At 43.8% G+C, this 21150-nt stretch overlaps 2 long non-coding RNA genes across 2 annotated transcripts in view; one reads left to right on the forward strand and one right to left on the reverse strand.

The window, feature by feature from the left end:
• LOC106731588 (uncharacterized) overlaps positions 1–21150 on the reverse strand; it is a 29188-nt gene that overhangs the window by 6145 nt on the left and 1893 nt on the right. The window contains exons 2-3 of the long non-coding RNA XR_012901920.2: positions 18874–18939; positions 16796–16977 (exon numbers count right to left, since the gene is read on the reverse strand). This is a non-coding gene — a long non-coding RNA (uncharacterized LOC106731588). The remainder of the gene's footprint in view (positions 1–16795; positions 16978–18873; positions 18940–21150) is intronic.
• Positions 52–19482, forward strand: LOC149525405 (uncharacterized). Its single transcript, XR_016348938.1, has 3 exons — positions 52–224; positions 15609–15648; positions 19135–19482. It is a non-coding gene; the product is annotated as an uncharacterized LOC149525405 (long non-coding RNA).

Consider the following 21150-nt stretch of genomic DNA (forward strand, 5'->3'; position numbering starts at 1 on the left):
TACGTACTGATACTCATTATAATAATAAAACTTACTTAATTAGAAAATACCAGACATTTATATGTCTGGTATTTTCTCAATTTGTTTCCCCGACAGAAAACTCAAATACTGGACTGTCTGGTTGAAAACCTGGACACCTGGCAACCCTAGCTGGTGCGCTCTCTGAAGGACCGGAGAACCATAATAAGAGCTCCCATGGCCTTTAAACGAAGCAAGAGAAGACTGTAAGTCTTTAACAATGACAATATTTCAGCAAGCTCTTATATAAAACAGGTGTTAAGAAAAACAGTAGAAAATAGTTCTGCAGCTGGTATAAAAAAATTGTGCAGTTTTCAGATGCTCAGATTTTACTCTCATACATTTGATGTCAAAACCAAGAAAGCTCTCCAGTTATCCAGAGTCTTCTATGAAAAGCTCAATAGTCCAGGCCTTAATTTCTGAGGTGAAATACAAGCAGAAACTATCCTTACTCCTTTAAAAACATGCCTTCTTTATACATATATTAAAAAACACTAATTTTTTATTTAAAGGTCATAGTTACAAATAATTTATACCCCAATAGATCATTTTATAGTATAAGTACTATACCAAATACGAGACATATATTAATAGACTTTTGCCTAATAAGCATAATAAGGTGTGGTACTGTCTCTCAGTATTTACTATGGTTTGATGTGTTTATTGTTTAACCTTCGCATCTTTGTAATTAGGAACATACACTATGAAAAATTAAGCAAGTAACTCAAAATATATGGAAGGAAAATGCTAACCAAGTGTAAATGTGAGACCCGGGACAAAGAATTACAAGCACTGTACACACCACTTAACCAGGACACTCTTAATCAGGACATCTCCCCCGGTGCTAATTTAGCATAATTGTCCTTAATGATAATGAAACTGCTTAATAGGGTGTATTCAGCCAGTGACACAAGTTAAGAAATGTTTAACAAGAGATTAAATAAATCTGAAATGCCAAACTCCAGTTTTTTTATGACGAAATTTCCTCCCCAAAAACCCATAAAAATAAAGATTAATTGAAACAAATATAAATTGTATTGTTGCATTTTTATTCTGTTCAGTATTTTCTGTCTTTGTAAATCTTTCTCTAGCAGGATGGCTGTTTAATTGAGTGAACTGGCTGTCCACCAGCTAAGAGGATTCAACACAATTAACATTCAGTTTGCCTAGATTTTATTAATTAGATGGACCAGGTGTGGTATTTCTGCCGTTCTCTCCGTTAGGAAAAAAGAAACATTTCTATGCCGATCAGTGTAAGCTAAGCAAAAGGTTAGAGCAGATTTCAGACTTCATGCCTTCTCTACTGTATTTGCTTGTACACTATGTATTTGTTTCAATTTTAAATCAAACTTATGAGAGTAATGAAAATAGAACTCTCTCTTTCTCTGGTTTGTCCAAATTTATTAACTTTTTAATAATTACATTACATTTTACAAGAAGGAGGTAAATACAGTTTCTAAGATCAAATCTATACAGGAAAAGAAATTTAAAAACCCAGAAACTTTCAAAAAAATGGAATGGCAGGGCCATCCATAGGCATATGCTACATATGTCTAAGGATAGGATTGAAGGCGGTGCCGACGACCCCATCCCCCGGCTGCACTTCCCCTCTGCAAACTTAGTGCTGGGTCTGGTGGCCCTTAGCCCTATCCTGTGGCCGCCCCCTACTGTGGGCTGTGCCCAACTCCTGTTCACCGGGAGGCAGAGGGCAGCGCAAGTGTGGCTCATAGGAGGTTAGGGTGGCCACACAGCTGGCGAATGGAGAAAAGTAGCAGTTTCTCCTTCAAAGTGCCCTTCTCTCCAAAGGTCAGCGCTGCTACCCACTGCTCCATCTCGTGCTTGCACCTCCTGCCCTAATGCTGCAAGTGAGCTTCCCTTCCTGCCCTGTTACAAGGTTGCCAACTCTCCCAGACTGGACACCACTGCCGGTCTGGGAGAGTTAGCAATCCCTTGCCCTCCATAGCTTCTTCATGCTTCCACAGACTCCCTCAACCCACCTCAAAGTGGCTTCTTTCCCTGGGGGAAGGGAAGGTTGTGCCAGTGCTGGGATGCATAGGGCACCAGCACTGGTAGGGATGGCCCTGCCTAGAACCAGAAATTTGTTCTCTTTGGGGTAATACGGTGCAACTCAAGAGCAAAACATATATAGGGTACAAACCCAAATTCCATTTGCCTGCATAGAGCACCTTGAAGTTACAAGGTCACAGGGAAAAAATGTCTATGGGGAAAAGATAAGAGAGCAATAAATTGTCTGTAGGAAAAGGGCTGCTCTAGCATAAATATCAATGCATTAGGCCAGATACTGGCCGCTTCTTTGCAAATTTCCAAGGAAGAAGAAAGCACAGGAAGCCCCTTAACCTCCTTTAGGTTCTTGTGCAAGGACAGCCAACATCCTAGCTTTTGTACCAATGAGGGTAAAGTGAGAGGAAGTGACCAAAAATTACACTCCTCAAATGGTAGTGTAGGGTGCATGTACGTCCAAGTCCCATCCCCCCTTTGCCAGTATGAGGCTGGGAATGGGGAAGTACATTCTGCAGCTCTAAAAGGAGACAAAGGAGTTGATTCCGACCATCCCTCTCCCCACCAATGCCCCTGAAAGTATTTTGGCTGACTCAGCACTCCTCCACATTCCTCAGTATAATCTCAAGAGTTAAACCCCACTATTTTTGTAATTCTCTTCAGACTTAAAGCATCAGAACTATGCTGCCATTTCTGTTCTGGCTACATCCGAGCAACTTGTAAAAGTAATTGAGATGGAACCCATTTACCATCATGAATGATTTTTGTGTGCATGGATGTTGCCAGCTGAACAAATAGGGTATGTCTACACTACCCCCCTAGTTAGAACTAGGGGGGTAATGTATGCATACCGAACTTGCTAATGAAGCCCGGGATTTGAATTTCCCGGGCTTCATTAGCATAAAGCCGGCGCCGCCATTTTTAAAAGCCGGCTAGTGCGAACCCCATACCTTGTTCACTAATGGTATTCCTAGTAGAGTTCTTATCTAACCAGAGAAGGGCTTTTTATTGTCTGTTAAGTCACAGCAGAATTTTTTAGAAGCAATTCAAGGAGGTGCTTCTTTCAGGGCAGAGAATGGGATTATTTGTGTTCCAGAGCACCAAAACAGCTTGGATACAGCAGAGGATCCAGTTTGCAGGCTTGTATAAATAACCTCTGTGACTTACTCTTTGCTTGTCTTCCCTTTTTCTGTCATGTCTTCATGAGGCTCCATGTTTAGTGGCACTACTGACGTGCCTAAATGTAATCCCCTGAGTATCAACTCCTTAGGGTATGTCTACACTTGCACCCTCTTTCGAGAGAGGGATGCAAATGAAGACAGTTGAAATTGCAAATGAAGCCGGGATTTAAATATCCTGTGGTTCATTTGCATAATCGCGGACGGGCGCTATTTTGAAATTGCGTTATTTTGAAATAACAGACCCTGTTAAGACGCAGTTATTTTGAGGGAAAACCCTTCTCTCAAAATAACTGGTAAACCTCATTGTCTGAGGAATAAGCGTTATTTCGAGAGAAGGGTTTTCTCTCATAATAACCGCATCTTCACTGCATTTGTTATTTTGAAATAGCGCCATAACGCGATTATGCAAATTACGAATGGGATATTTAAATCCCAGCTTCATTTGCAATTTTGAATGTCTTCATTTGCATCCCTCTCTTGAAAGAGGGTGCAAGTGGAGACATACCCTTAGACTGTAAGACCTTTGAGGCAGGGACTGAATCTTATTTATGTCTGAAGAGTCCATATTCGTGTATAAATATCACAATTTTCAGCATCTCTACACCTCACAAACAAGAACCCCATGTCAATCCCAAATACCATCTAATACAGTAATTCCTAATTTAACACTATAGATATGTTTCAGAAAATGATCGTGTTAAGTGAAAACATGTTATGCGGGGTCAATTTTCCCATTGGAAATAATGGAAAAGGTGGGGGTTGCATTTCAAGCGGTGGTGTCTGTTGGGGACATAAGGTTGGGGGAGAAAGGGGACTGGGTTACAGCATGGAGGGAAGGTGTTTGGCTCTGGGGAAGGGAAAGGGAGGAGAGAGGAGTGGGATTGGTTTGGAAGTATGCCCCTGTGATGGGTCTGCCGGGACCCGCACTGTGTCTGGCGAGGATTAGAAAGGCAAAGGCACAAAATGAGATCAAACTAGCTACAGGCATAAAGGGAAACAAGAAGACCTTTTATAAATACATTAAAAGCAAGAGGAAGACCAAGGACAGGGTAGGCCCACTGCTTAGTGAGGAGGGAGAAGCAGTAACAGGGAACTTGGAAATGGTGGAGATGCTCAATGACTTCTTTGTTTCAGTCTTCACCGAGAAGTCTGGAGGTGTGCCTAACGTAGTGAATACAAGCAGAGAGAGGGTAAGTTTAGAAGATAGGATACACAAAGAACAAGTTAAAAATCACGTAGGAAAGTTAGATGTCAGCAAGTCACCAGGTCCTGATGAAATGCATCCCAGGATACTCAAGGAGCTGATAGAGGAGGTATCTGAGCCTTTAGCTATGATCTTTGAAAAATCATGGCAGACAGGGGAGATTCCAGAAGACTGGAAAAGGGCAAATATTGTGCCCATCTATAAAAAGGGGAATAAGAACAACCCAGGAAACTACAGACCGGTCAGTTTAAAGTCTGTCCCAGGGAAGATAATGGAGCAGGTAATTAAGGAAATCATATGCAAACACTTGGAAGGTAATAAAGTGATAGGGAATAGCCAGCATGGGTTTGTGAAGAACAAGTCATGCCAAACTAATCTGATAGCTTTCTTTGATAAGATAACGAGCCTTGTGGATAAGGGAGAAGCGGTGGATGTCATATACCTAGACTTTAGTAAGGCATTTGATACGGTCTCGCATGATATTCTTATTGATAAACTAGGCAAATATAACTTAGATAGGGCCACGATAAGGTGGGTGCATAATTGACTGGATAACCGTAGTCAGAGAGTTGTTGTTAATGGTTCTAAATCCTGCTGGAAAGGGATAACAAGTGGAGTTCCTCAAGGGTCTGTTTTGGGACCCGTACTGTTCAATATCTTCATCAATGATGTAGATATTGGGATAGAGAGTACGCTTATTAAGTTTGCAGATGATACCAAACTGGGTGGGGTTGCAACTTCTTTGGAGGATAGGGACATAATTCAAAATGACCTTAGCAAGTTAGAGAAATGGTCAGAGGTAAACAGGATGAGGTTTAATAAAGAGAAATGCAAAGTGCTCCACTTAGGAAGGAACAATCAGTTCCATACATACAAGATGGGAAGCGACTGTCTAGGAAGGAGCATGGCGGAAAGGGATCTAGGGGTCATAGTGGACCACAAGTTGAATATGAGCCAACAGTGTGATGCTGTTGCAAAAAAAGCAAATATGATTCTAGGTTGTATCAACAGGTGTGTTGTAAGCAAAACTCGTGAAGTCATTCTGCCGCTCTACTCTGCACTAGTTAGCCTCAGCTGGAGTACTGTGTCCAGTTCTGGGCGCCACATTTCAAGAAAGATGTGGAGAAATTGGAAAGGGTACAGAGAAGAGCGACAAGAATGATTAAAGGTTTAGAGAACATGACCTATGAAGCCAGGCTTGATGAACTGGGCTTGTTTAGTTTGGAAAAAAGAAGATTAAGGGGGGACATGATAGCGGTTTTCAAATATCTAAAAGGGTGTCACAAGGAGGAAGGAGAAAATTTGTTCCTCTTGGTTTCTGAGGACAGGACAAGGAGTAATGGGCTTAAAGTGCAGCAGGGGAGGTTTAGATTGGACATTAGGAAAAAATTCCTAACTGTCAGGGTGGTCAAATATTGGAATAAATTGCCAAGGGAGGTGGTGGAATCTCCCTCTCTGGAGATATTTAAGAACAGGTTAGATAGACATCTGTCAGGGATGGTGTAGACGGAGCTTGATCCTGCCTTGAGGGCGGGGGGCTGGACTCGATGACCTCTCGAGGTCCCTTCCAGTCCTATTATTCTATGATTCTATGATTCTATGAGGGGAGAGGGGGTCGCCAAGGAATGGCATGGTGAGTGGCCTGCAAGTGGGGGCGGAGAAGGGGCAAGGCATCTGGTGAGAGGGAGTCAGCGGGGAACGGCGCGGCGAGCTGCAAACCCTCCGCCACTTTGCAAGGCTGGGGAAATCGTGTTATTCCGGGGACGGTCGTGTAATTCAAAAAACGTTCCCCCAAAAAATTGTGCTATCGCGAAAATGTGTGAAGAGGGCACATGTTAAATGAGGAATTACTGTAGATACAAGCTGGACAGAGCTTATTTTCTCTGCTTTACACATCTTCCTGAAAGGGAGCACTAGAGATTGCTTCATTGCACTGCCTCCCCAGCACAGCAGTCTGCATTGCCTTCCTGTCACTGCATCTTTACCCCAAAGGGAAACCAATCCCTTCTCATTCTTTGAAGAAATGGTGCTGTGCAGCTCCATCACTTCTAAACTAACCCGCAGATGTTATATACCACTAAGAGTTGATTATCCAACAAGTTGCCTCAGTGGTAAGGGAAAATGGCAAAATGAAAAGTAAATTGAAATCACTGTTGAAGAATGAAACTGCTTAGAAACCCTTAAAGTACTGGATTACGCTCAGTATATAGACTAAATGGAAAAAAATAATCTAACTATGACAAGACCAGTTTATACATGGTGTCTCGTCTTGGACTTCATGGACATTTATGCATTTCCAAATGCCTGGACTATTTTCTCACTCTGATTTACAGGGGTAAACTTTCATTTTAATTGACACCTTCATTTGCTAATAACACGATCATTTTCAATTTGTACTGACATTCCAATTTAAACACAATTTGAGAATGTGTGTGGAGAGAGCTCATGCCAGCATTTAGTTTCAAACATGTAAATGAATTTAAAGCTTGTGAAAGATTTCCCTCTACCGTTTATGACCAGAGAGCTGACAGTATAAATAGTACTTCTAAAGAACCCCTTGCTCCCTTTGGGTTACGTTTTCAAAGGTGAGTAGACAAGTTTTTGCCCAAGTATTTGATGTAATGTAAACTCAGCCACATGGTGATCCACTGATCAATTATTTCATTTCCTCTTGCTTAAAGTTGGATTGTTTATATGCTTTCTGGAAGAAATGTAGAGACAGTAGCATTTTCCCTTCATATCTGATAGGAGTGCCCAGAGGTGACTGAATTCTGAGAAAGTCTACTTTATCTTGGAGATGGATATACACAGACCAGCCCCTCAACATTCTGGAGTCCCTACTTGATGAAATGCTCTGGACTAATTTCATGCTTCCTGAGAGCAATTAAATAATCTTTGGCCTTACACTGGAAAAACTCCTGACACCACAGTTTGGCTTAAAAAGATATTATGGTGGAAGAAGGGGGTGAAATCATCATAAATAAGAAAACAAATACCACACTTTAGCTCTCTTTTCTGGAATAAGAAAACAACCCTCACATACCACCGTTCAGGTTTTGCTAATAGGAAACTATTGACTAGTTCTGCTTAGAATAGTGCTGGTGGGTTACTGATTTTTGAAGTAACCCCCTTGTGGGAAAAAGTTATGAACAATCTAAATGTTGCCCATTACGTGCAAAGTCACAACTTCTCTGCCTTTGGCTACTATTAAAAACCCTACTGCAGAGATGTGGTTATTGCATCTGTGTCAAACTTTTGTTTCTCTGTGAAGTTCAAAAAGCAAATTGTGTCCCATGGGAATAAAATAAATTACCCATGGAAATAACTCTTCTGATCCTTCTAAAGCCCTTTCTTCTTTTAAGTCAAAGTCATAGAAGCATTTTAACAGATAAAAACATGAAAGCATTCAGTTGTTTATTTTAAACTTATGCTCATACATAATCATTGCTTAGCCAACCCTTTCATCTGTCTAAATTTCCCTGGACAATGAAAGTTACCAAACATTTTTCTACTGAAAATGATAAATAAAAATCATGGCTCCTTCCATTTGGGAGCATGATTTATACATTATATTGCATATATTTTCTGTACTATGTGCCAATGCCTGATTACATATATTGTAGTGCACATACTAATTTCTCAGTTATTGGGAAGTTACACAATTTATAACTAATAATTTCTTCAGTGAATTCATTTATTCGGAAAGGTCTAGCGCAGTAGCCTTAGTAAATTGCATATCTCTATTTATTCATAGCATACATACGGCATTGACAATGGCAGTACATGTTTCTCTGTGTCTGAGTGTATTATGTTCTGAAAAGGCCACCTCTGAGGCTGAAAAGGTAATTTAGTCTCCATCCCTTCCATGTTTGAGACTACTATTAAAGGTGCTGAATTGCATTGATGGTTTCTTGAATTGTGAACACCTATTCACTGTGAGCCAGCTAAGACCACAGTTGCTTTGCATAGGTCAAACAGCCCACAGCAGGCATTATTTTATCACTTTGACTTGGACTGTAATCAAACCAATACCGAAAACCTTCTCAGCTTTATCTTCCATTATCAGTCCCCTCAGCAGCATCACTTATCTTTAAAGCCAAATTTTGCCCTGAATTTCACTGCAATCAACTCCGCTGAGATCAATGAAGTTGCACATCAAATCAGAGAGCACAGACTCAGGTCCTTTATATGCTTTGAGGGAGTGAAAACTATTTCAGCTTTAATACTGGAACAAGTGGACAAGTACAGTGAATTAGTTTCTCTGACTTAGTCACTATCCTTCAGCCCAGGTCCTTGATGAGTCCTACTTGGCTCCAAAAGAAGCCAAAAATTAGCCTAGAAAAAAAATATCTTTTGAAAATGACTAGAGACTGATCTTTATTCAGGCTCAAAAGGAATGGGCTTAGATCCTGCAATGGATTCTGATTTCTGTTAAAGAAGGGAAATAGTCCCTCATACATGGATTTTTAGAATTTTTAAAGCAGTTCACAAACCATCCCACAGCTGGCAACATTTAAAAATAAGGAGGCGATTTTCATTAATCGGTTCATAAATAGGTTCATTGCAATGCTGGCTTAGGATATTTTTCAGTAGCTGGAAACTGTGTGCCATTGCCTGCCTGCAAAGGGGAATCCAGCTTTAAAAGTAGACTGCTTATATGTGTACATTCACAGCTAACATTTTTTTAAAGAGTGTGTCAGAATTTCTCCTGGGCTCCTAATGCAATGGATACTAAAACAGCTCTGTGGCATGCATTGGTAAGGGGTTGCATGTGCTCCTCTCACAAAGCCCACCTGGGATGAAGGGGACCACTGGTGGAATTAGGGCCTTGCTCCAATACTGCTCCTCTCTGCCTACTTTGGCACTGCTTGGCAGGACTAGGCAAAGCTTTCCTTACACTGGTGCACAAGGAATGTGTGAGCCTGTACATATGACTATGCCTATGGCACAACAAAAGAGGGATTTTTTTCAGTCTTTCCCTCTTTGGCAAACAGCCAGGCATGAAGAACCCAGTGACAGATGTGTGAAAGCAGGCTCTTTGCTGGCCAGGCTTCTCGTGCATATTGCCATCCAAGAAAAAGGTCAACTTCCTCTTGATGAAAAACCCTTACACTATGTAACTTATCAGTGATGAACAGGAACCAAAACCAGACCCAAACAGTTCATGTAAAGTTCGTGCTGGTTGTGCTGACTGTGCCATGCCCGATAAGGCAGAAAAGGAAAAACAGGAAACCATCTCACCCCCTTACTCCTGTCACTTAACAGACAGGGTCTGCTAGCCTATCACAAAAAGCGCACAAAAGCTTTCTCTATAAAACAGCTTCTCCTCCTGTATCAAATTGAGGAATCCCGAATAAACATTGGATGGCAGAATATGAGCCAGGTCTGAGGATTGATCACCTGAGGGCCACCTCCCGCTCACTGAACCAAACGAGTTCCTGTAGAGCGTAACGTATACCAAACATAACGAATACCAAATATGTTATTGTTATTGTTGTCGTTTGTGTGTCTGTTAAATATAAGTATTGTTATCTGAAATTGTTTAGAGGTATTGTTAAGTAGTAGTGTTAAGAGTTTTAGATAAACTGTCACTCTTCATTACAAAGGTACCTTTGTTGATTTTTCCAAGCTGAAATAATTCAAAGTGGTTATTTCTAGTGTATTTTTACCATCAAGCCTACAAAAAATGGGGGCAAGAAAACAGGGCCTTGTAAATTGATTTAACTCTCTTGCAAAAAGGCAGGAAGGGGCCAGTTCTTTCTAAAGGTTTACCATAGGTTGGAAAACAATTCTTACTTTCTGGATTCACTTTTTATCATTGGTGCTGGAACAATTTTTATAGCAGGGTTGCTGAAGGCAGACACGGTGCATTTGAGCTGTTATTGCCGCTTCAAGCCAGCACTCCCTAGTTCCAGCACCTGTGTTTTGTACAAAAAAGAGGCACTTGGGAATGTAATATTTTTCTAAGTCACTTGACTTAGACTGTGTGTAAATGCTACCATAATACACAATCCAGCTAACTACTATTGTTCATTGCTTAAATCCTTAGTTGCATTTGTTTTGCTGCCCTCCAGTGTTTGTAACAGCAGCCCATGGAACACAACACAGAGCTGCATCATGCTAGCTAAATCTTCCCAGAGCCTATTAAACTGCTCTGGGGAACATTTTTTACTTCATAATTTCCTTTGCGAAAGATCTGATTATTATTTCACACTCATTGCTATTTGAGCACCTGAAATATTGTGCAGAAGTTCTGGCTTCCCTCGCTTGGCGTTCAGCAAAGACAGACAGAGGGGACTACAAAGAAGGACTCTAATGCTGATGCAAGAATTGGAGCTTATGCATTTGAGGATGGAAGCAGAGAGCCAGATACTGCCCCCCCAAGGAGGCCTCTCCGATAAGACTACCTTAACTAGACAGCTAGGGCCTCCTCCATTTACATAGTTTGTACACAGGACATGTCATGGGACTGAACTTTTTATATGTTAGATCCCAGCTCTAAATTACCACAGGGACCAACTCGGTACCTGGCTACTTGAGGGAAGCAGCCATTTTTACCACCTCTCCCTCTTAGGATTTGGGCTAAGCAAGGGTCAGACATATCTTCAGATCAGGCCTAGAATATATGTAGTCTGGGGAGAGGGCAGGAGCAAATCTGATGGATAGAATGGGAGAACAGAACAGAACAGAACTTGAACTACCTGTTAAACTTCCTTGCAGGAGGAATAACAGGTAGTTCGATTTAGGGCTTTAATTTGAAATACTGGGTCCCTGCCACGTGTAGACGCAGGCAGTTAGTCCAGACTTGTAAATTTCAAAAAATGGCAACCGGCCGGGAAGATGCAAATCAAGCACGGGATATTTAAATCCCGGGCTTGATTTGCAACTTCGAATGCCTACATTAGCCTCCCTAGTTCGAACTAGGGGGCTAGTGTATACATACCCAAAGATAACAAGAAAGAAAAAGCCACTGTGGAATCTGATACCAAAGAAAGGTACCCCATTATCCAAAAAGGCTGAACAGAGATCCAGAAACAGAATGCCAAAGAAAGAAATACAAGTAACTCAGCTAGATATTTATTTTGATTTAACACAATGCTTAGTCTGAAGCCCTAGACACAAAACACAATATAATAGCATAAGCACAGGGAAAGTGCAACTGCAGTCCCAGGACCAATTTCATGACAACTAAAGGATAGTTCTCTCAGAGCAATCAGAAAGAGCTGAAACTTCAGAGTCAACTGAGGCCTGAGACTGCAAGCCTGGAAGGTACATTTATATTACAGCTGACTGTATGAATGGCAGTTCAGGTAGATGTGCCTGTACTAGCTAGCTGCATAGCTAGTGAAGATGTGGCAGCACAGGCTGACCCTTGGGGCACATACTCATTTGTGAGTGGATATATCTACATGAGCTGCAGATGAGATGTATGGGTGCTGTGTGTAGACATACTCTCTTGTGCCTGCTTTTACAGTAGAAAAGAAAAATCCAATGCCAACAGCTCTCCCAGAGCCTGTATCCAAGCCATTTCATTACTGAAACACAGGGTGCTGGATTATTTAGTCCACAAGATTTCCTTGGTCCCAGGAAAAGGTGCTGTAGAAGTTCTGGGCTTGCTGCAAGAATTACTAGGTGACACAGGAGACACACCTCAAAAGAATGTCATTGATTTTTTTAGCAAGTGGCAGAAGCATGAATGAAATCTTGGTGACACTTCCCTAGGTTGGAATTATAATTATAGAGAGGTGTAATCCTGGATGCCTACCTTGGACCCAACCTGGCTATCATTAAAGTCAACTGGCGAACTTCCACTGAATTTAGAGAGCATTGGGTCAGGAATTTTATGGAAGGGGGAGAGGAGTAAAAAAGCAAGAGGAGAATAATGCAAAACAAAGGTTTACAATTTACTCAGCATTTAAAAAACAATACAGTGAGTTTGTGCATCTGTCTGTTCAAGAACTCCTCCTAAATGGAAAGAGCTAGGCCCACCAAATTTGGCACATAGCTTCCTCTTATCATAACTTAAAGCAGGGGTCCCCAACCATTTGAGGTTGCCGGGTGCCAGGGGGCGTGGCCGTTCGCCTGCCGGGTGCCAGGGGGCGGCCCCCCCCATAGCCGCATGCCCGGGGGTGGCCCCCCCATAGCCACATGCCTGGGGGCGGGGCCCCCCATAGCAACGCGCTTGGGGCCAGTGCCCCCTCCAAGGGCTGCACGCCTGGGGCCGGCGCCCCCACCCTCAAGTGCTGCGCGCCCGGGACTGGCGCTCCCCCCGCCAAGCGCCGCGCGCCCGGGGCTGGCGCTCCCCCCACCAAGCGCCGCGCGCCCGGGGCTGGCGCTCCCCCCACCAAGTGCTGCGCGTCCGGCGCTCTCCCCCCCCCCCCAAGCGCCGCACGGCCAGGGCCGGCGCCCCCTGCAAGCGCCCCGCGCCCAGAGCGCGGGCGGCCAATCCGCGGCGCTCCCGGGGCCGGCGCTCACCATGCGCCATGTGCCCGGGGCCAGGCCAGCCCCGAGCACTTGGCGGGCGCACCACGGACTTAAAGCAAGGTCAGGGTTTGGTTGTGCCAGGAAAATGGAATATGCCTGGTATGGAATTGCTTCTAATAAAACAATTCAGAAAAGAAACAGAATCACCAGGCAAGTGAAAGGGGCTAGCTAGGGGTGCACCCTTCTCCATCCAGGACTACCTCAGCCCCGAACCTCCCACCCAGCAGGTATCCTTTAAAGAGGATGGGAGGGGGCTGAAGTCCCCTTCCCCTGATTCATATAGCAACATTGCTGCCTGTTACCTTCACCAGGGAGTAAGGGGAAGTACCCAGTTTGCTGCATTCCTCACTCTGGCTGGGAAATGCAGGGAGCAAATGAACTTGGACCAGTCCCAGCCAGAGCACGTGCACCCCTCCCCCTGGCTGTGCCCACTGCAGTGGTCATAGAGAGGCGCTGCGGTGAGGCTGGGGTTGTCCTCTCTCTCCAGGGCAGCTTGCATACTGAACCCCTCATCCCCAGCTCAATCCCTGAGCAATGATTTAAACAAAGCATGTACATTTTCATGTTATTTTCCAGAAAAACAAAAATTAATTGAGTTAAGGACCAGAGCAACACCGGGTAAATTTTCTAGTAAAAATATATTTTTCACCTGCATAAAGAACTACAAGAGAGATACACCATAACGATTATAAAGTCAACCTTGTCTTGAAAAGAGTTAACACTTTAGTAAGTCTGCAAAATCTTTTGGATGACCTGGATGTTTCTCTGCTACAGCAAACATCAATACCATTATTGCAAACCTGTCTTTCTAAAGGATATTTACTTTGAACACTGGTGAAAATATTGTGAATGAGAAGGCCTGGGAAGGCACCAAAAAGGTTCTCTAAATGCACCATCTCTGACCAATGTACTATTACAGTGTTTCTCAACTAGTGGTACGAGTACCTTTAGGGATACTCGAGAGAAGTCTGGGGGGTTCGTCAACACACCTGAAATTTGGAGAAAACTGAATTTTTGTTTTAAGTTTTACAGCGTTTTATTATTTTTGTACTTTTTACACCCAAAAATGTCATCGCCTGCCTGGCTACAACTAAGGTGTTTAAACAAATGTGTTGCAATGGTAGAAAAAAAATGTGTCTCTCAAAACTGTAGGTCCTGGGGGTACTTTTTTTTTTTTTTTTAAAGGGGTACTTTATAAAAAAAGGTTGAGAAACACTGTACTATTACATATAAAACCACATGCTGATTTGCACTGCCATTACAAGATTAATTATAACTAGATTTAATAGCAAGGATTCTACTCAGAGTTCTCTCATGCCTCTGCTGTTTTACTCACATTACAAGTATTTTCAAAGTACATATTTGCAAAGCTAAAATCCACAGAGAAGTATAGTATATTTCTGCTCTAATTTATGGTTTCTCTGTAATGAAGAAAATGTTGTTAAATCACCTGCACTAGGCACGCCTTAAAATCTGAAGAGTTATCCCCTGAGTTTATATAGCTACAGTAGCCATGGCAGCTGCTTTTTTATTAGTTACTGCACAAGATGAAGCAGGTGGGGTGACTGGACTGTGTGGGAGGTGAAACTGCATGAAAATTACGGCTTACAGAAAAATTCCTGTTTACTGGCAGAAGATTATAGAGACTAGGATCAAAGCACAGGAGTCTCTTTCAATAGAACAAGTCGAGAATCATCATTCTACAGGCAAACAGGCATCCCAGGTGACTAGCTCTCACCTGCACTGGGTCTCCCAGGGTGTGTCTAGACTACATGCCTCCTTCGACGGAGGCATGTAGATTAGCCAGATCGGAAGAGGGAAATGAAGCCGCGATTAAAATAATCGCGGCTTCATTTAAATTTAAATGGCTGCCCCGATCTGCCGATCAGCTGTTTGTCGGCAGATCGGGGGAGTCTGGACGCGATGCGCCGACAAAGAAGCCTTTCTTCATCGGCACAGGTAAACCTGGTTTCACGAGGCTTACCTGTGCCGATGAAGAAAGGCTTCTTTGTCGGCGCATCGCGTCCAGACTCCCCCGATCTGCCGACAAACAGCTGATCGGCAGATCGGGGCAGCCATTTAAATTTAAATGAAGCCGCGATTATTTTAATCGCGGCTTCATTTCCCTCTTCCGATCTGGCTAATCTACATGCCTCCGTCGAAGGAGGCATGTAGTCTAGACACACCCCCAGGGATTCAATAGCAGACAAAAGTTATCCTGGAGATGGACCTGAACCAGCCTCAGTCCTCCCCGATCTAAATACCCGCAAATGTTGGTGATGTTGGCTTTGAAATTCAGACCTGGATTTGGAATTAAATGTTGTGGCTGGTTTCTGTGATAAGGTAAATCAAGATTCCAGATTTGGGCCCCGAAACTACGTGGGGGGGGGGGGCAAGGATGGTGCCTGAAATGTGTATTCAAATGTTGCTGCTCTAACTATGTCAAATTGTTTCTTCGCTGCATAGGATTTGAGGCAGTAAATCGGTTAAACTTGGCTACCTTGCTGCTATCTCAGTAGCCTTTCTTCAGTCTGTCCTTATCTCTAAAAAACCCCATATATCTCCTGTCCAAGAGACTACCTTTAGTTTGGCTCAAGCTTTACAGCCATCAGCCAACACTCAAAACATTTACTTGCACATTTAGTGACACTGGCCACCTCAAGCTAATTAGTCACTAATTCATCTCTTTCTCTCTCCTACAGAATCAGCATGCTGGCAAAATTCACGGAATTATCATTGGAGGTGAGAGTAAGTTGGTGTGCCCTGGTATGCTGTTCCGGCAAGAAGAAGCCGGCCAGCTGGGGCACTCAACTGCAGGCAGAGGTGGGGCATGATTCCAGCCTGGCACCCAGGGTTCTCCTGCATGCTGCCATGCTAAGCAGCAAGCAGGTTAAAGGAGCTGGCTGGGAGTGCATCCCACTTGCACTGGTTCAAAGGACTGCCCCAGTCCCGAGTCTTCAACCTCCAGTGTGCCATTTCGGCTGGGGGGGGGGGGGGAGGAGAAGTGGCTGAAGCTTTCTCTGCCTCCTATATTTGGGACACTACTTGTTGTTGTTCCCCTACCCGTCACTGTCAGTGAGTGAGAGGATGAGAGGAAAGCTGCATTCCTCTCTCTCTGGCTGGGGAGCGCAAGGGGTGGCAAAGGGTATGTCTACACTACCCCGCTAATTCGAACTAGCGGGGTAATGTAGGCATACCGCAATTTCAAATGAAGCCCGGGATTTGAATTTCCCGGGCTTCATTTGCATAAGCGGGGCGCCGCCATTTTTAAATCCCCGCTGGTTCGAACCCCGTGCAGCGCGGCTACACGCGGCACGAACTAGGTAGTTCGAACTAGGCTTCCTAGTTCGAACTACCTAGTTCGTGCCGCGATTCATTTGCATACTCCCTTTCATTCCGTTTTTGAGCTAGAGGTTTTTGCGCAAAAACAGGCAGTGTGGCTTTGGCCGTTTTGTGCAAAAACCTTTTTCCCCCCCACAAGATCCTTATGCCTGTCCTGGAGAGGCATAAGGATCTTGCGCAAAATGGGGTTTTTGCACAAAACGGAAGCATCTACACTGCTTGTTTTTGCACAAAAAGAAACAGCAGAAAATATGCTAATGATATACCGACTTATGGTAATGAGCCCCATCATTTGCATATTTTCTGCTGCAAAAACTCACAGTGTAGACAAAGCCTCAGTGTATACCACCTACAAGTAGTACTGGCAGTCAAAGTGATTACTTACTGAGACAGCTACTCATTTCATCCTCGTGAGGGAAATTGAGCCAAAACACAAGAACTGGTGAATTATTCATGTTTTGGAAAGTTAGAGAGCCTGTGGAAAAACTTTTCTCACCAAATTTTGAGGAGATGCCAGCAGTTGAATTAATCATTTCCAAACACTCACCAGGAATACAAGAACTGAATGTTTCGTTCTCTGTTCATAGCAGTATATTTCATGCTACTGCTGCATCTCTTCATACAAGCATGGAGCTTAGCCAAAAACTGGCTAAATGTTATGTGGGATCTTTGAGCCATGGATTATTTCCAAATATAGATGTCTGGTAAGGCTGCCAACCACTGGAGCATCTGAAAGAGGAAGACACAATATGGATAAACATATGTTGTTCCTGGTAGTGATTAGTAGTGGTAAAAAAATCACTGCCACCTAGAGGCAATGAAGGACCATTTCCCCCTGTAATGAATGGAGAAAATTGACTACAGGCAGTCCCCGGGTTACGTACAAGATAGGGACTGTAGGTTTGTTCTTAAGTTGAATCTGTATGTAAGTCGGAACTGGCGTCCAGATTCAGCCGCTGCTGAAACTGATCAGTTTCAACAGCGGCTGAATCTGGATGCCAGTTCTGACTTACATACAGATTCAACTTAAGAACCACAGGCATCCCCAAGTCAGCTGCTGCTGAAACTGATCAGCGGCTGATTCCAGGAAGCCCGGGGCAGGGGCTTCCTGTGGTCAGCCACTGGTCAGTTTCAGCAGCGGCTGACTTGGGGATGCCTGGGGCAGAGCAGCTGGGGTGCTGCTGGGTTGGTCCAGTAGCGCTGCCGCTCCTCGGTGCTACTGGACCAACCCAGCAGCACCCAAGCTGCTCTGCCCCAGGCGTCCTGATTCAGCCGCTGCTGAAACTGACCAGCAGTGGCTGAATCAGGACGCCTGGGGCAGAGCAGCTGCGGTGCTGCCTGGTTGGTCCAGTAGCGCCCAGAGCGGCGCTACAGGACCAACCAGCAGCGCCCCAGCTGCTGTACCACAGGCGTCTGGAGCAAAGCCGCGGAGCACGGGGGCAGCGGGACAGCACAGATGCGCCGTGGCTGTCCTGCTGCCCTCGGGCTCCGCGGCTTTGCTCTGCTTTGCTCCCCGTCCTCCTGGTCTGCAGACCAGAAGGACGGGGAGCAAAGCGGCGGAACACGCGGGCAGCAGACAGCCCAGAGGCGCGTCTGGGCTGTCTGCTGCCCGCGTGTTCCGCCGCTTTGCTCCCCGTCCTTCTGGTCTGCAGACCAGGGGGACGGGGAGCAAAGCAGAGCAAAGCGGCGGAACACGCGGGCAGCGGACAGCCCAGATGCGTCTTGGCTGTCCGCTGCCCGCGTGCTCCGCCGCTCTGCTTCCTCTCCCTGGTCTGCTGGAGACCAGGGAGAGGGCCCCGTTCGTAACTGCGGATCCGACATAAGTCGGATCCGTGTAACTCGGGGACTGCCTGTATATGACTGTACTTCACGGGTGGGGAACCTCAGGCCCAGGGAGCCTGGATCCAGCCCCTGAGGCTCAGGGCCCGTCCTGCATTAGGGAGCCTGTACTGGTGCGTCAGCCCTTCCCCCCACCCACTGCCCCACCATGGGGATGGAGCACACAAAATTTACTAGCCTGGGTCCTCCAGGCTCTGATGTGCAAGGAGAATGTGGGGAGTGTCTTTCTCCTTCTCAGTCAGGTGCCACATCAGTGAGGGGTTTTTGTGTGTATCCCACAACTGATTTTTCTGTGGGTCAGTGGCCCCTGACCTCAAAAAGGCTCCTCACTCCTGCTCTACTTCAAAGCATGGCCTTTCAAAGACAGCCTGTCTTTTTAAACTAAGTTTCAGGTTACCACCGACTCCCTCTCCCTCTGAGAATTTAGCACAGAAATGCTGTTTTTGTAGGTAAAACCTCAGCCAAAATGTTTGTTACTATCCTGTGATATTCACTTGCAGATTAAATGATGCATCCTTTAAGAGAACTGTTTTGTTTATGTGCCTAGCGTTTAGACTGGAAGTCTAAATAATTATATTGTATAAAACAATTCAACCATAAAATGTTCTGCTTAAGTCAGCTCTTTGGAGTCTGTCTGCCAGTCACCTGCATAAAGATCTCTTCTCATGATCTCTAGTGAAGAGATGATAGGCTGGAATGTGCATGCATGCATTTGAAATACAGCTTAATCTTGGAGACTAAAGAGAGTCTTAAAATAAGAGCATCACATATCCCACCACTGCATACCTCTGACCAACACAGGAATACGAACAAAAGTTTGTAGTCTAGACATGGCCTGAGTCTCTTGTTCGGCTAGAACAGAAAAAGAGGTTCATAATCAATGATGAGACAATATAAATCTCAGTGGGGACAGAATTTAGATCTACTATTCAGAAATCCAGAATCTTGATCACTGGAGTTAAATGAGAAAGAGGAATAAGTCTAAATGAATTTCTAGCAAACTGGGAAAGCTTGAGAGACTGAACTACATATCTTTCTTCTAAACAGCGAAGCAAAGGAAAGCACAGTTCCCAGCGAGGAGACATTCTGACTTCAGAGCTTTTCCTGCCTTGTCATGGTATTTCCAAAGAACAAAGAATTGTGCCATTGGTACGCATCAAAGAAACATTTATCAGAAAAACATAGTCCTAGAATTAATTGCATGGCAAAGCTGCAACTCTCAGGGGTTCCCCCATATTTATATCCTATAGTGTCTTCTGTCAGGCTACGTCTATACTGTAGCCTTCCTGTGGAAAAGCATATGCAAATGAAGCGCGGTGTGGAATATCGCTGCTCTTCATTTATATCATTGTGCTTCATTTGCATCAGTAATGAGCAGCCATTTTTGTGCAAGAGGCTTTTGCGCAAAACAGCTGCTCATTACTTATACAAAAGAAGCATGGCGGTATTCCACGCTGTGCTTCATTTGCGTAAGCTTTTCCACAAGAAGGCTACAGTATAGACATAGCCCAGTGTTCAACTTTAGTTGTTACGTTGACAATTTAGGTGTCAGACTATGCAGGCTGCATCAGAGCTGTTCAAGGATGAAAAAGAGCAGCCATACTAGGTCACACCAAAGGTCCATCTAGCTCAGTATAGTGTCTTCTGAAAGTGGTCAATGTCAGGTGCTTCAGAGGGAATGAATAGAACAAGTATCCACTCCCTGTCATCCATTCCCAGCTTCTGGCAAACAGAAGGCACCAGGGGAATATCATTAACCATTTCACAGCTGGGGAACTGAGGTTGAGAGGAGAAATGACTTGCCAAGGCCAGACAAAAAGTCAGTATCAGAGCAGAGTTCCTCAACTACAAAAAGGCTATTTCTTTCAGACTATTAAAATTTACTTTGTCTGGGAAAAGAATCTAGGGATATTAAATATTAAAAGATTATTCAATAATGTCCATGGTGATTTCAGTGTTCTATCAACCTTGTATTCTTCTGATATCCTACATGTACACATTTGCATCTTCAAATAGGCTTCATGCATATGATTTAATTGACAAGTACCTTTGTCCTCAAATGCCAGTAACTTCTCTGCTAGTGGGTCAATTAAATATGTTAGTTATATGGAAATAAACCAATCGAGGTTTTCTAAACAAGCATTAAACATTTCTCCTCTCTCTCTCTTTTTAAAAAGACTACACAATGGGGCAAACAAAATCCTGGTAGCTATTCTTCTGTTAGTGACATTAAAATGAAGAAATGAAGGTCGTTCTGGTTAAAGAACGATGTCTATGACACTTAACATTATTTAACTATATCTATTGTATGTTCACACCATTTGACACTTTGCTTTGTTTTAAAACAAAGAAGATTACTAAAGAACTGGATTTGCCACCCTCTAACTTCTTAACAATAAGCAATAAGTATCATCATCACCATTATCAGTTATGTTAAAATGTTTTAGTGGGCATGGAAGGAACAAATACTGAAGATTTTCCAGGCAGGCTTATGTCCATCATCATTCCCTGAATACTAATATCCCAATTCAGCTGTCTCCATTTCAAACACAGAAAATTCATCAAGAGGAGCTCAGGCCATGAAAGAAGAAAAGTATAAAGGAAGGAATTCATCCCATTTCCGAGTTTTAAAAATACAGGAGATTTTTTACATTAAAAACAAGTCACAAGACAATCCCCCACAAAAGCCACCAGAAGAGATTTTTTCTTATATCCCAAATGTATGAAAACAAATTCTCCTCTAAACCTCAGAGAGGAATAATGAACAAACCTACTGGGAAGTGATCAGGACTCAAGCACAGACCTATGCTAGATAATTTCTTCACAAACATCTAAATCAGGGCACAGGGAGAAGGAAATGGGCCAGCTACTTCCCCATTTGGTTGTCCAAGAAGACAACTAATGCACCCATGCTAGATATCCTCAGCATCCCTTAATGCCTAACACCTCATCCTGATCCCAGTAACTTCAGCACCACCTGCAGGAGATGAGAATGTGCTGCATTGCACCTTATTGCTTCAGCCCTTCCTGGTAAATTGTAAGTAGAGGAGTTAAAAACAAGTG

The sequence above is a fragment of the Pelodiscus sinensis genome, chromosome 2 (genome assembly GCF_052426305.1).
Source record: "Pelodiscus sinensis isolate ZL-2025 chromosome 2, ASM5242630v1, whole genome shotgun sequence".
Taxonomy (NCBI): Eukaryota; Metazoa; Chordata; order Testudines; family Trionychidae; genus Pelodiscus; species Pelodiscus sinensis.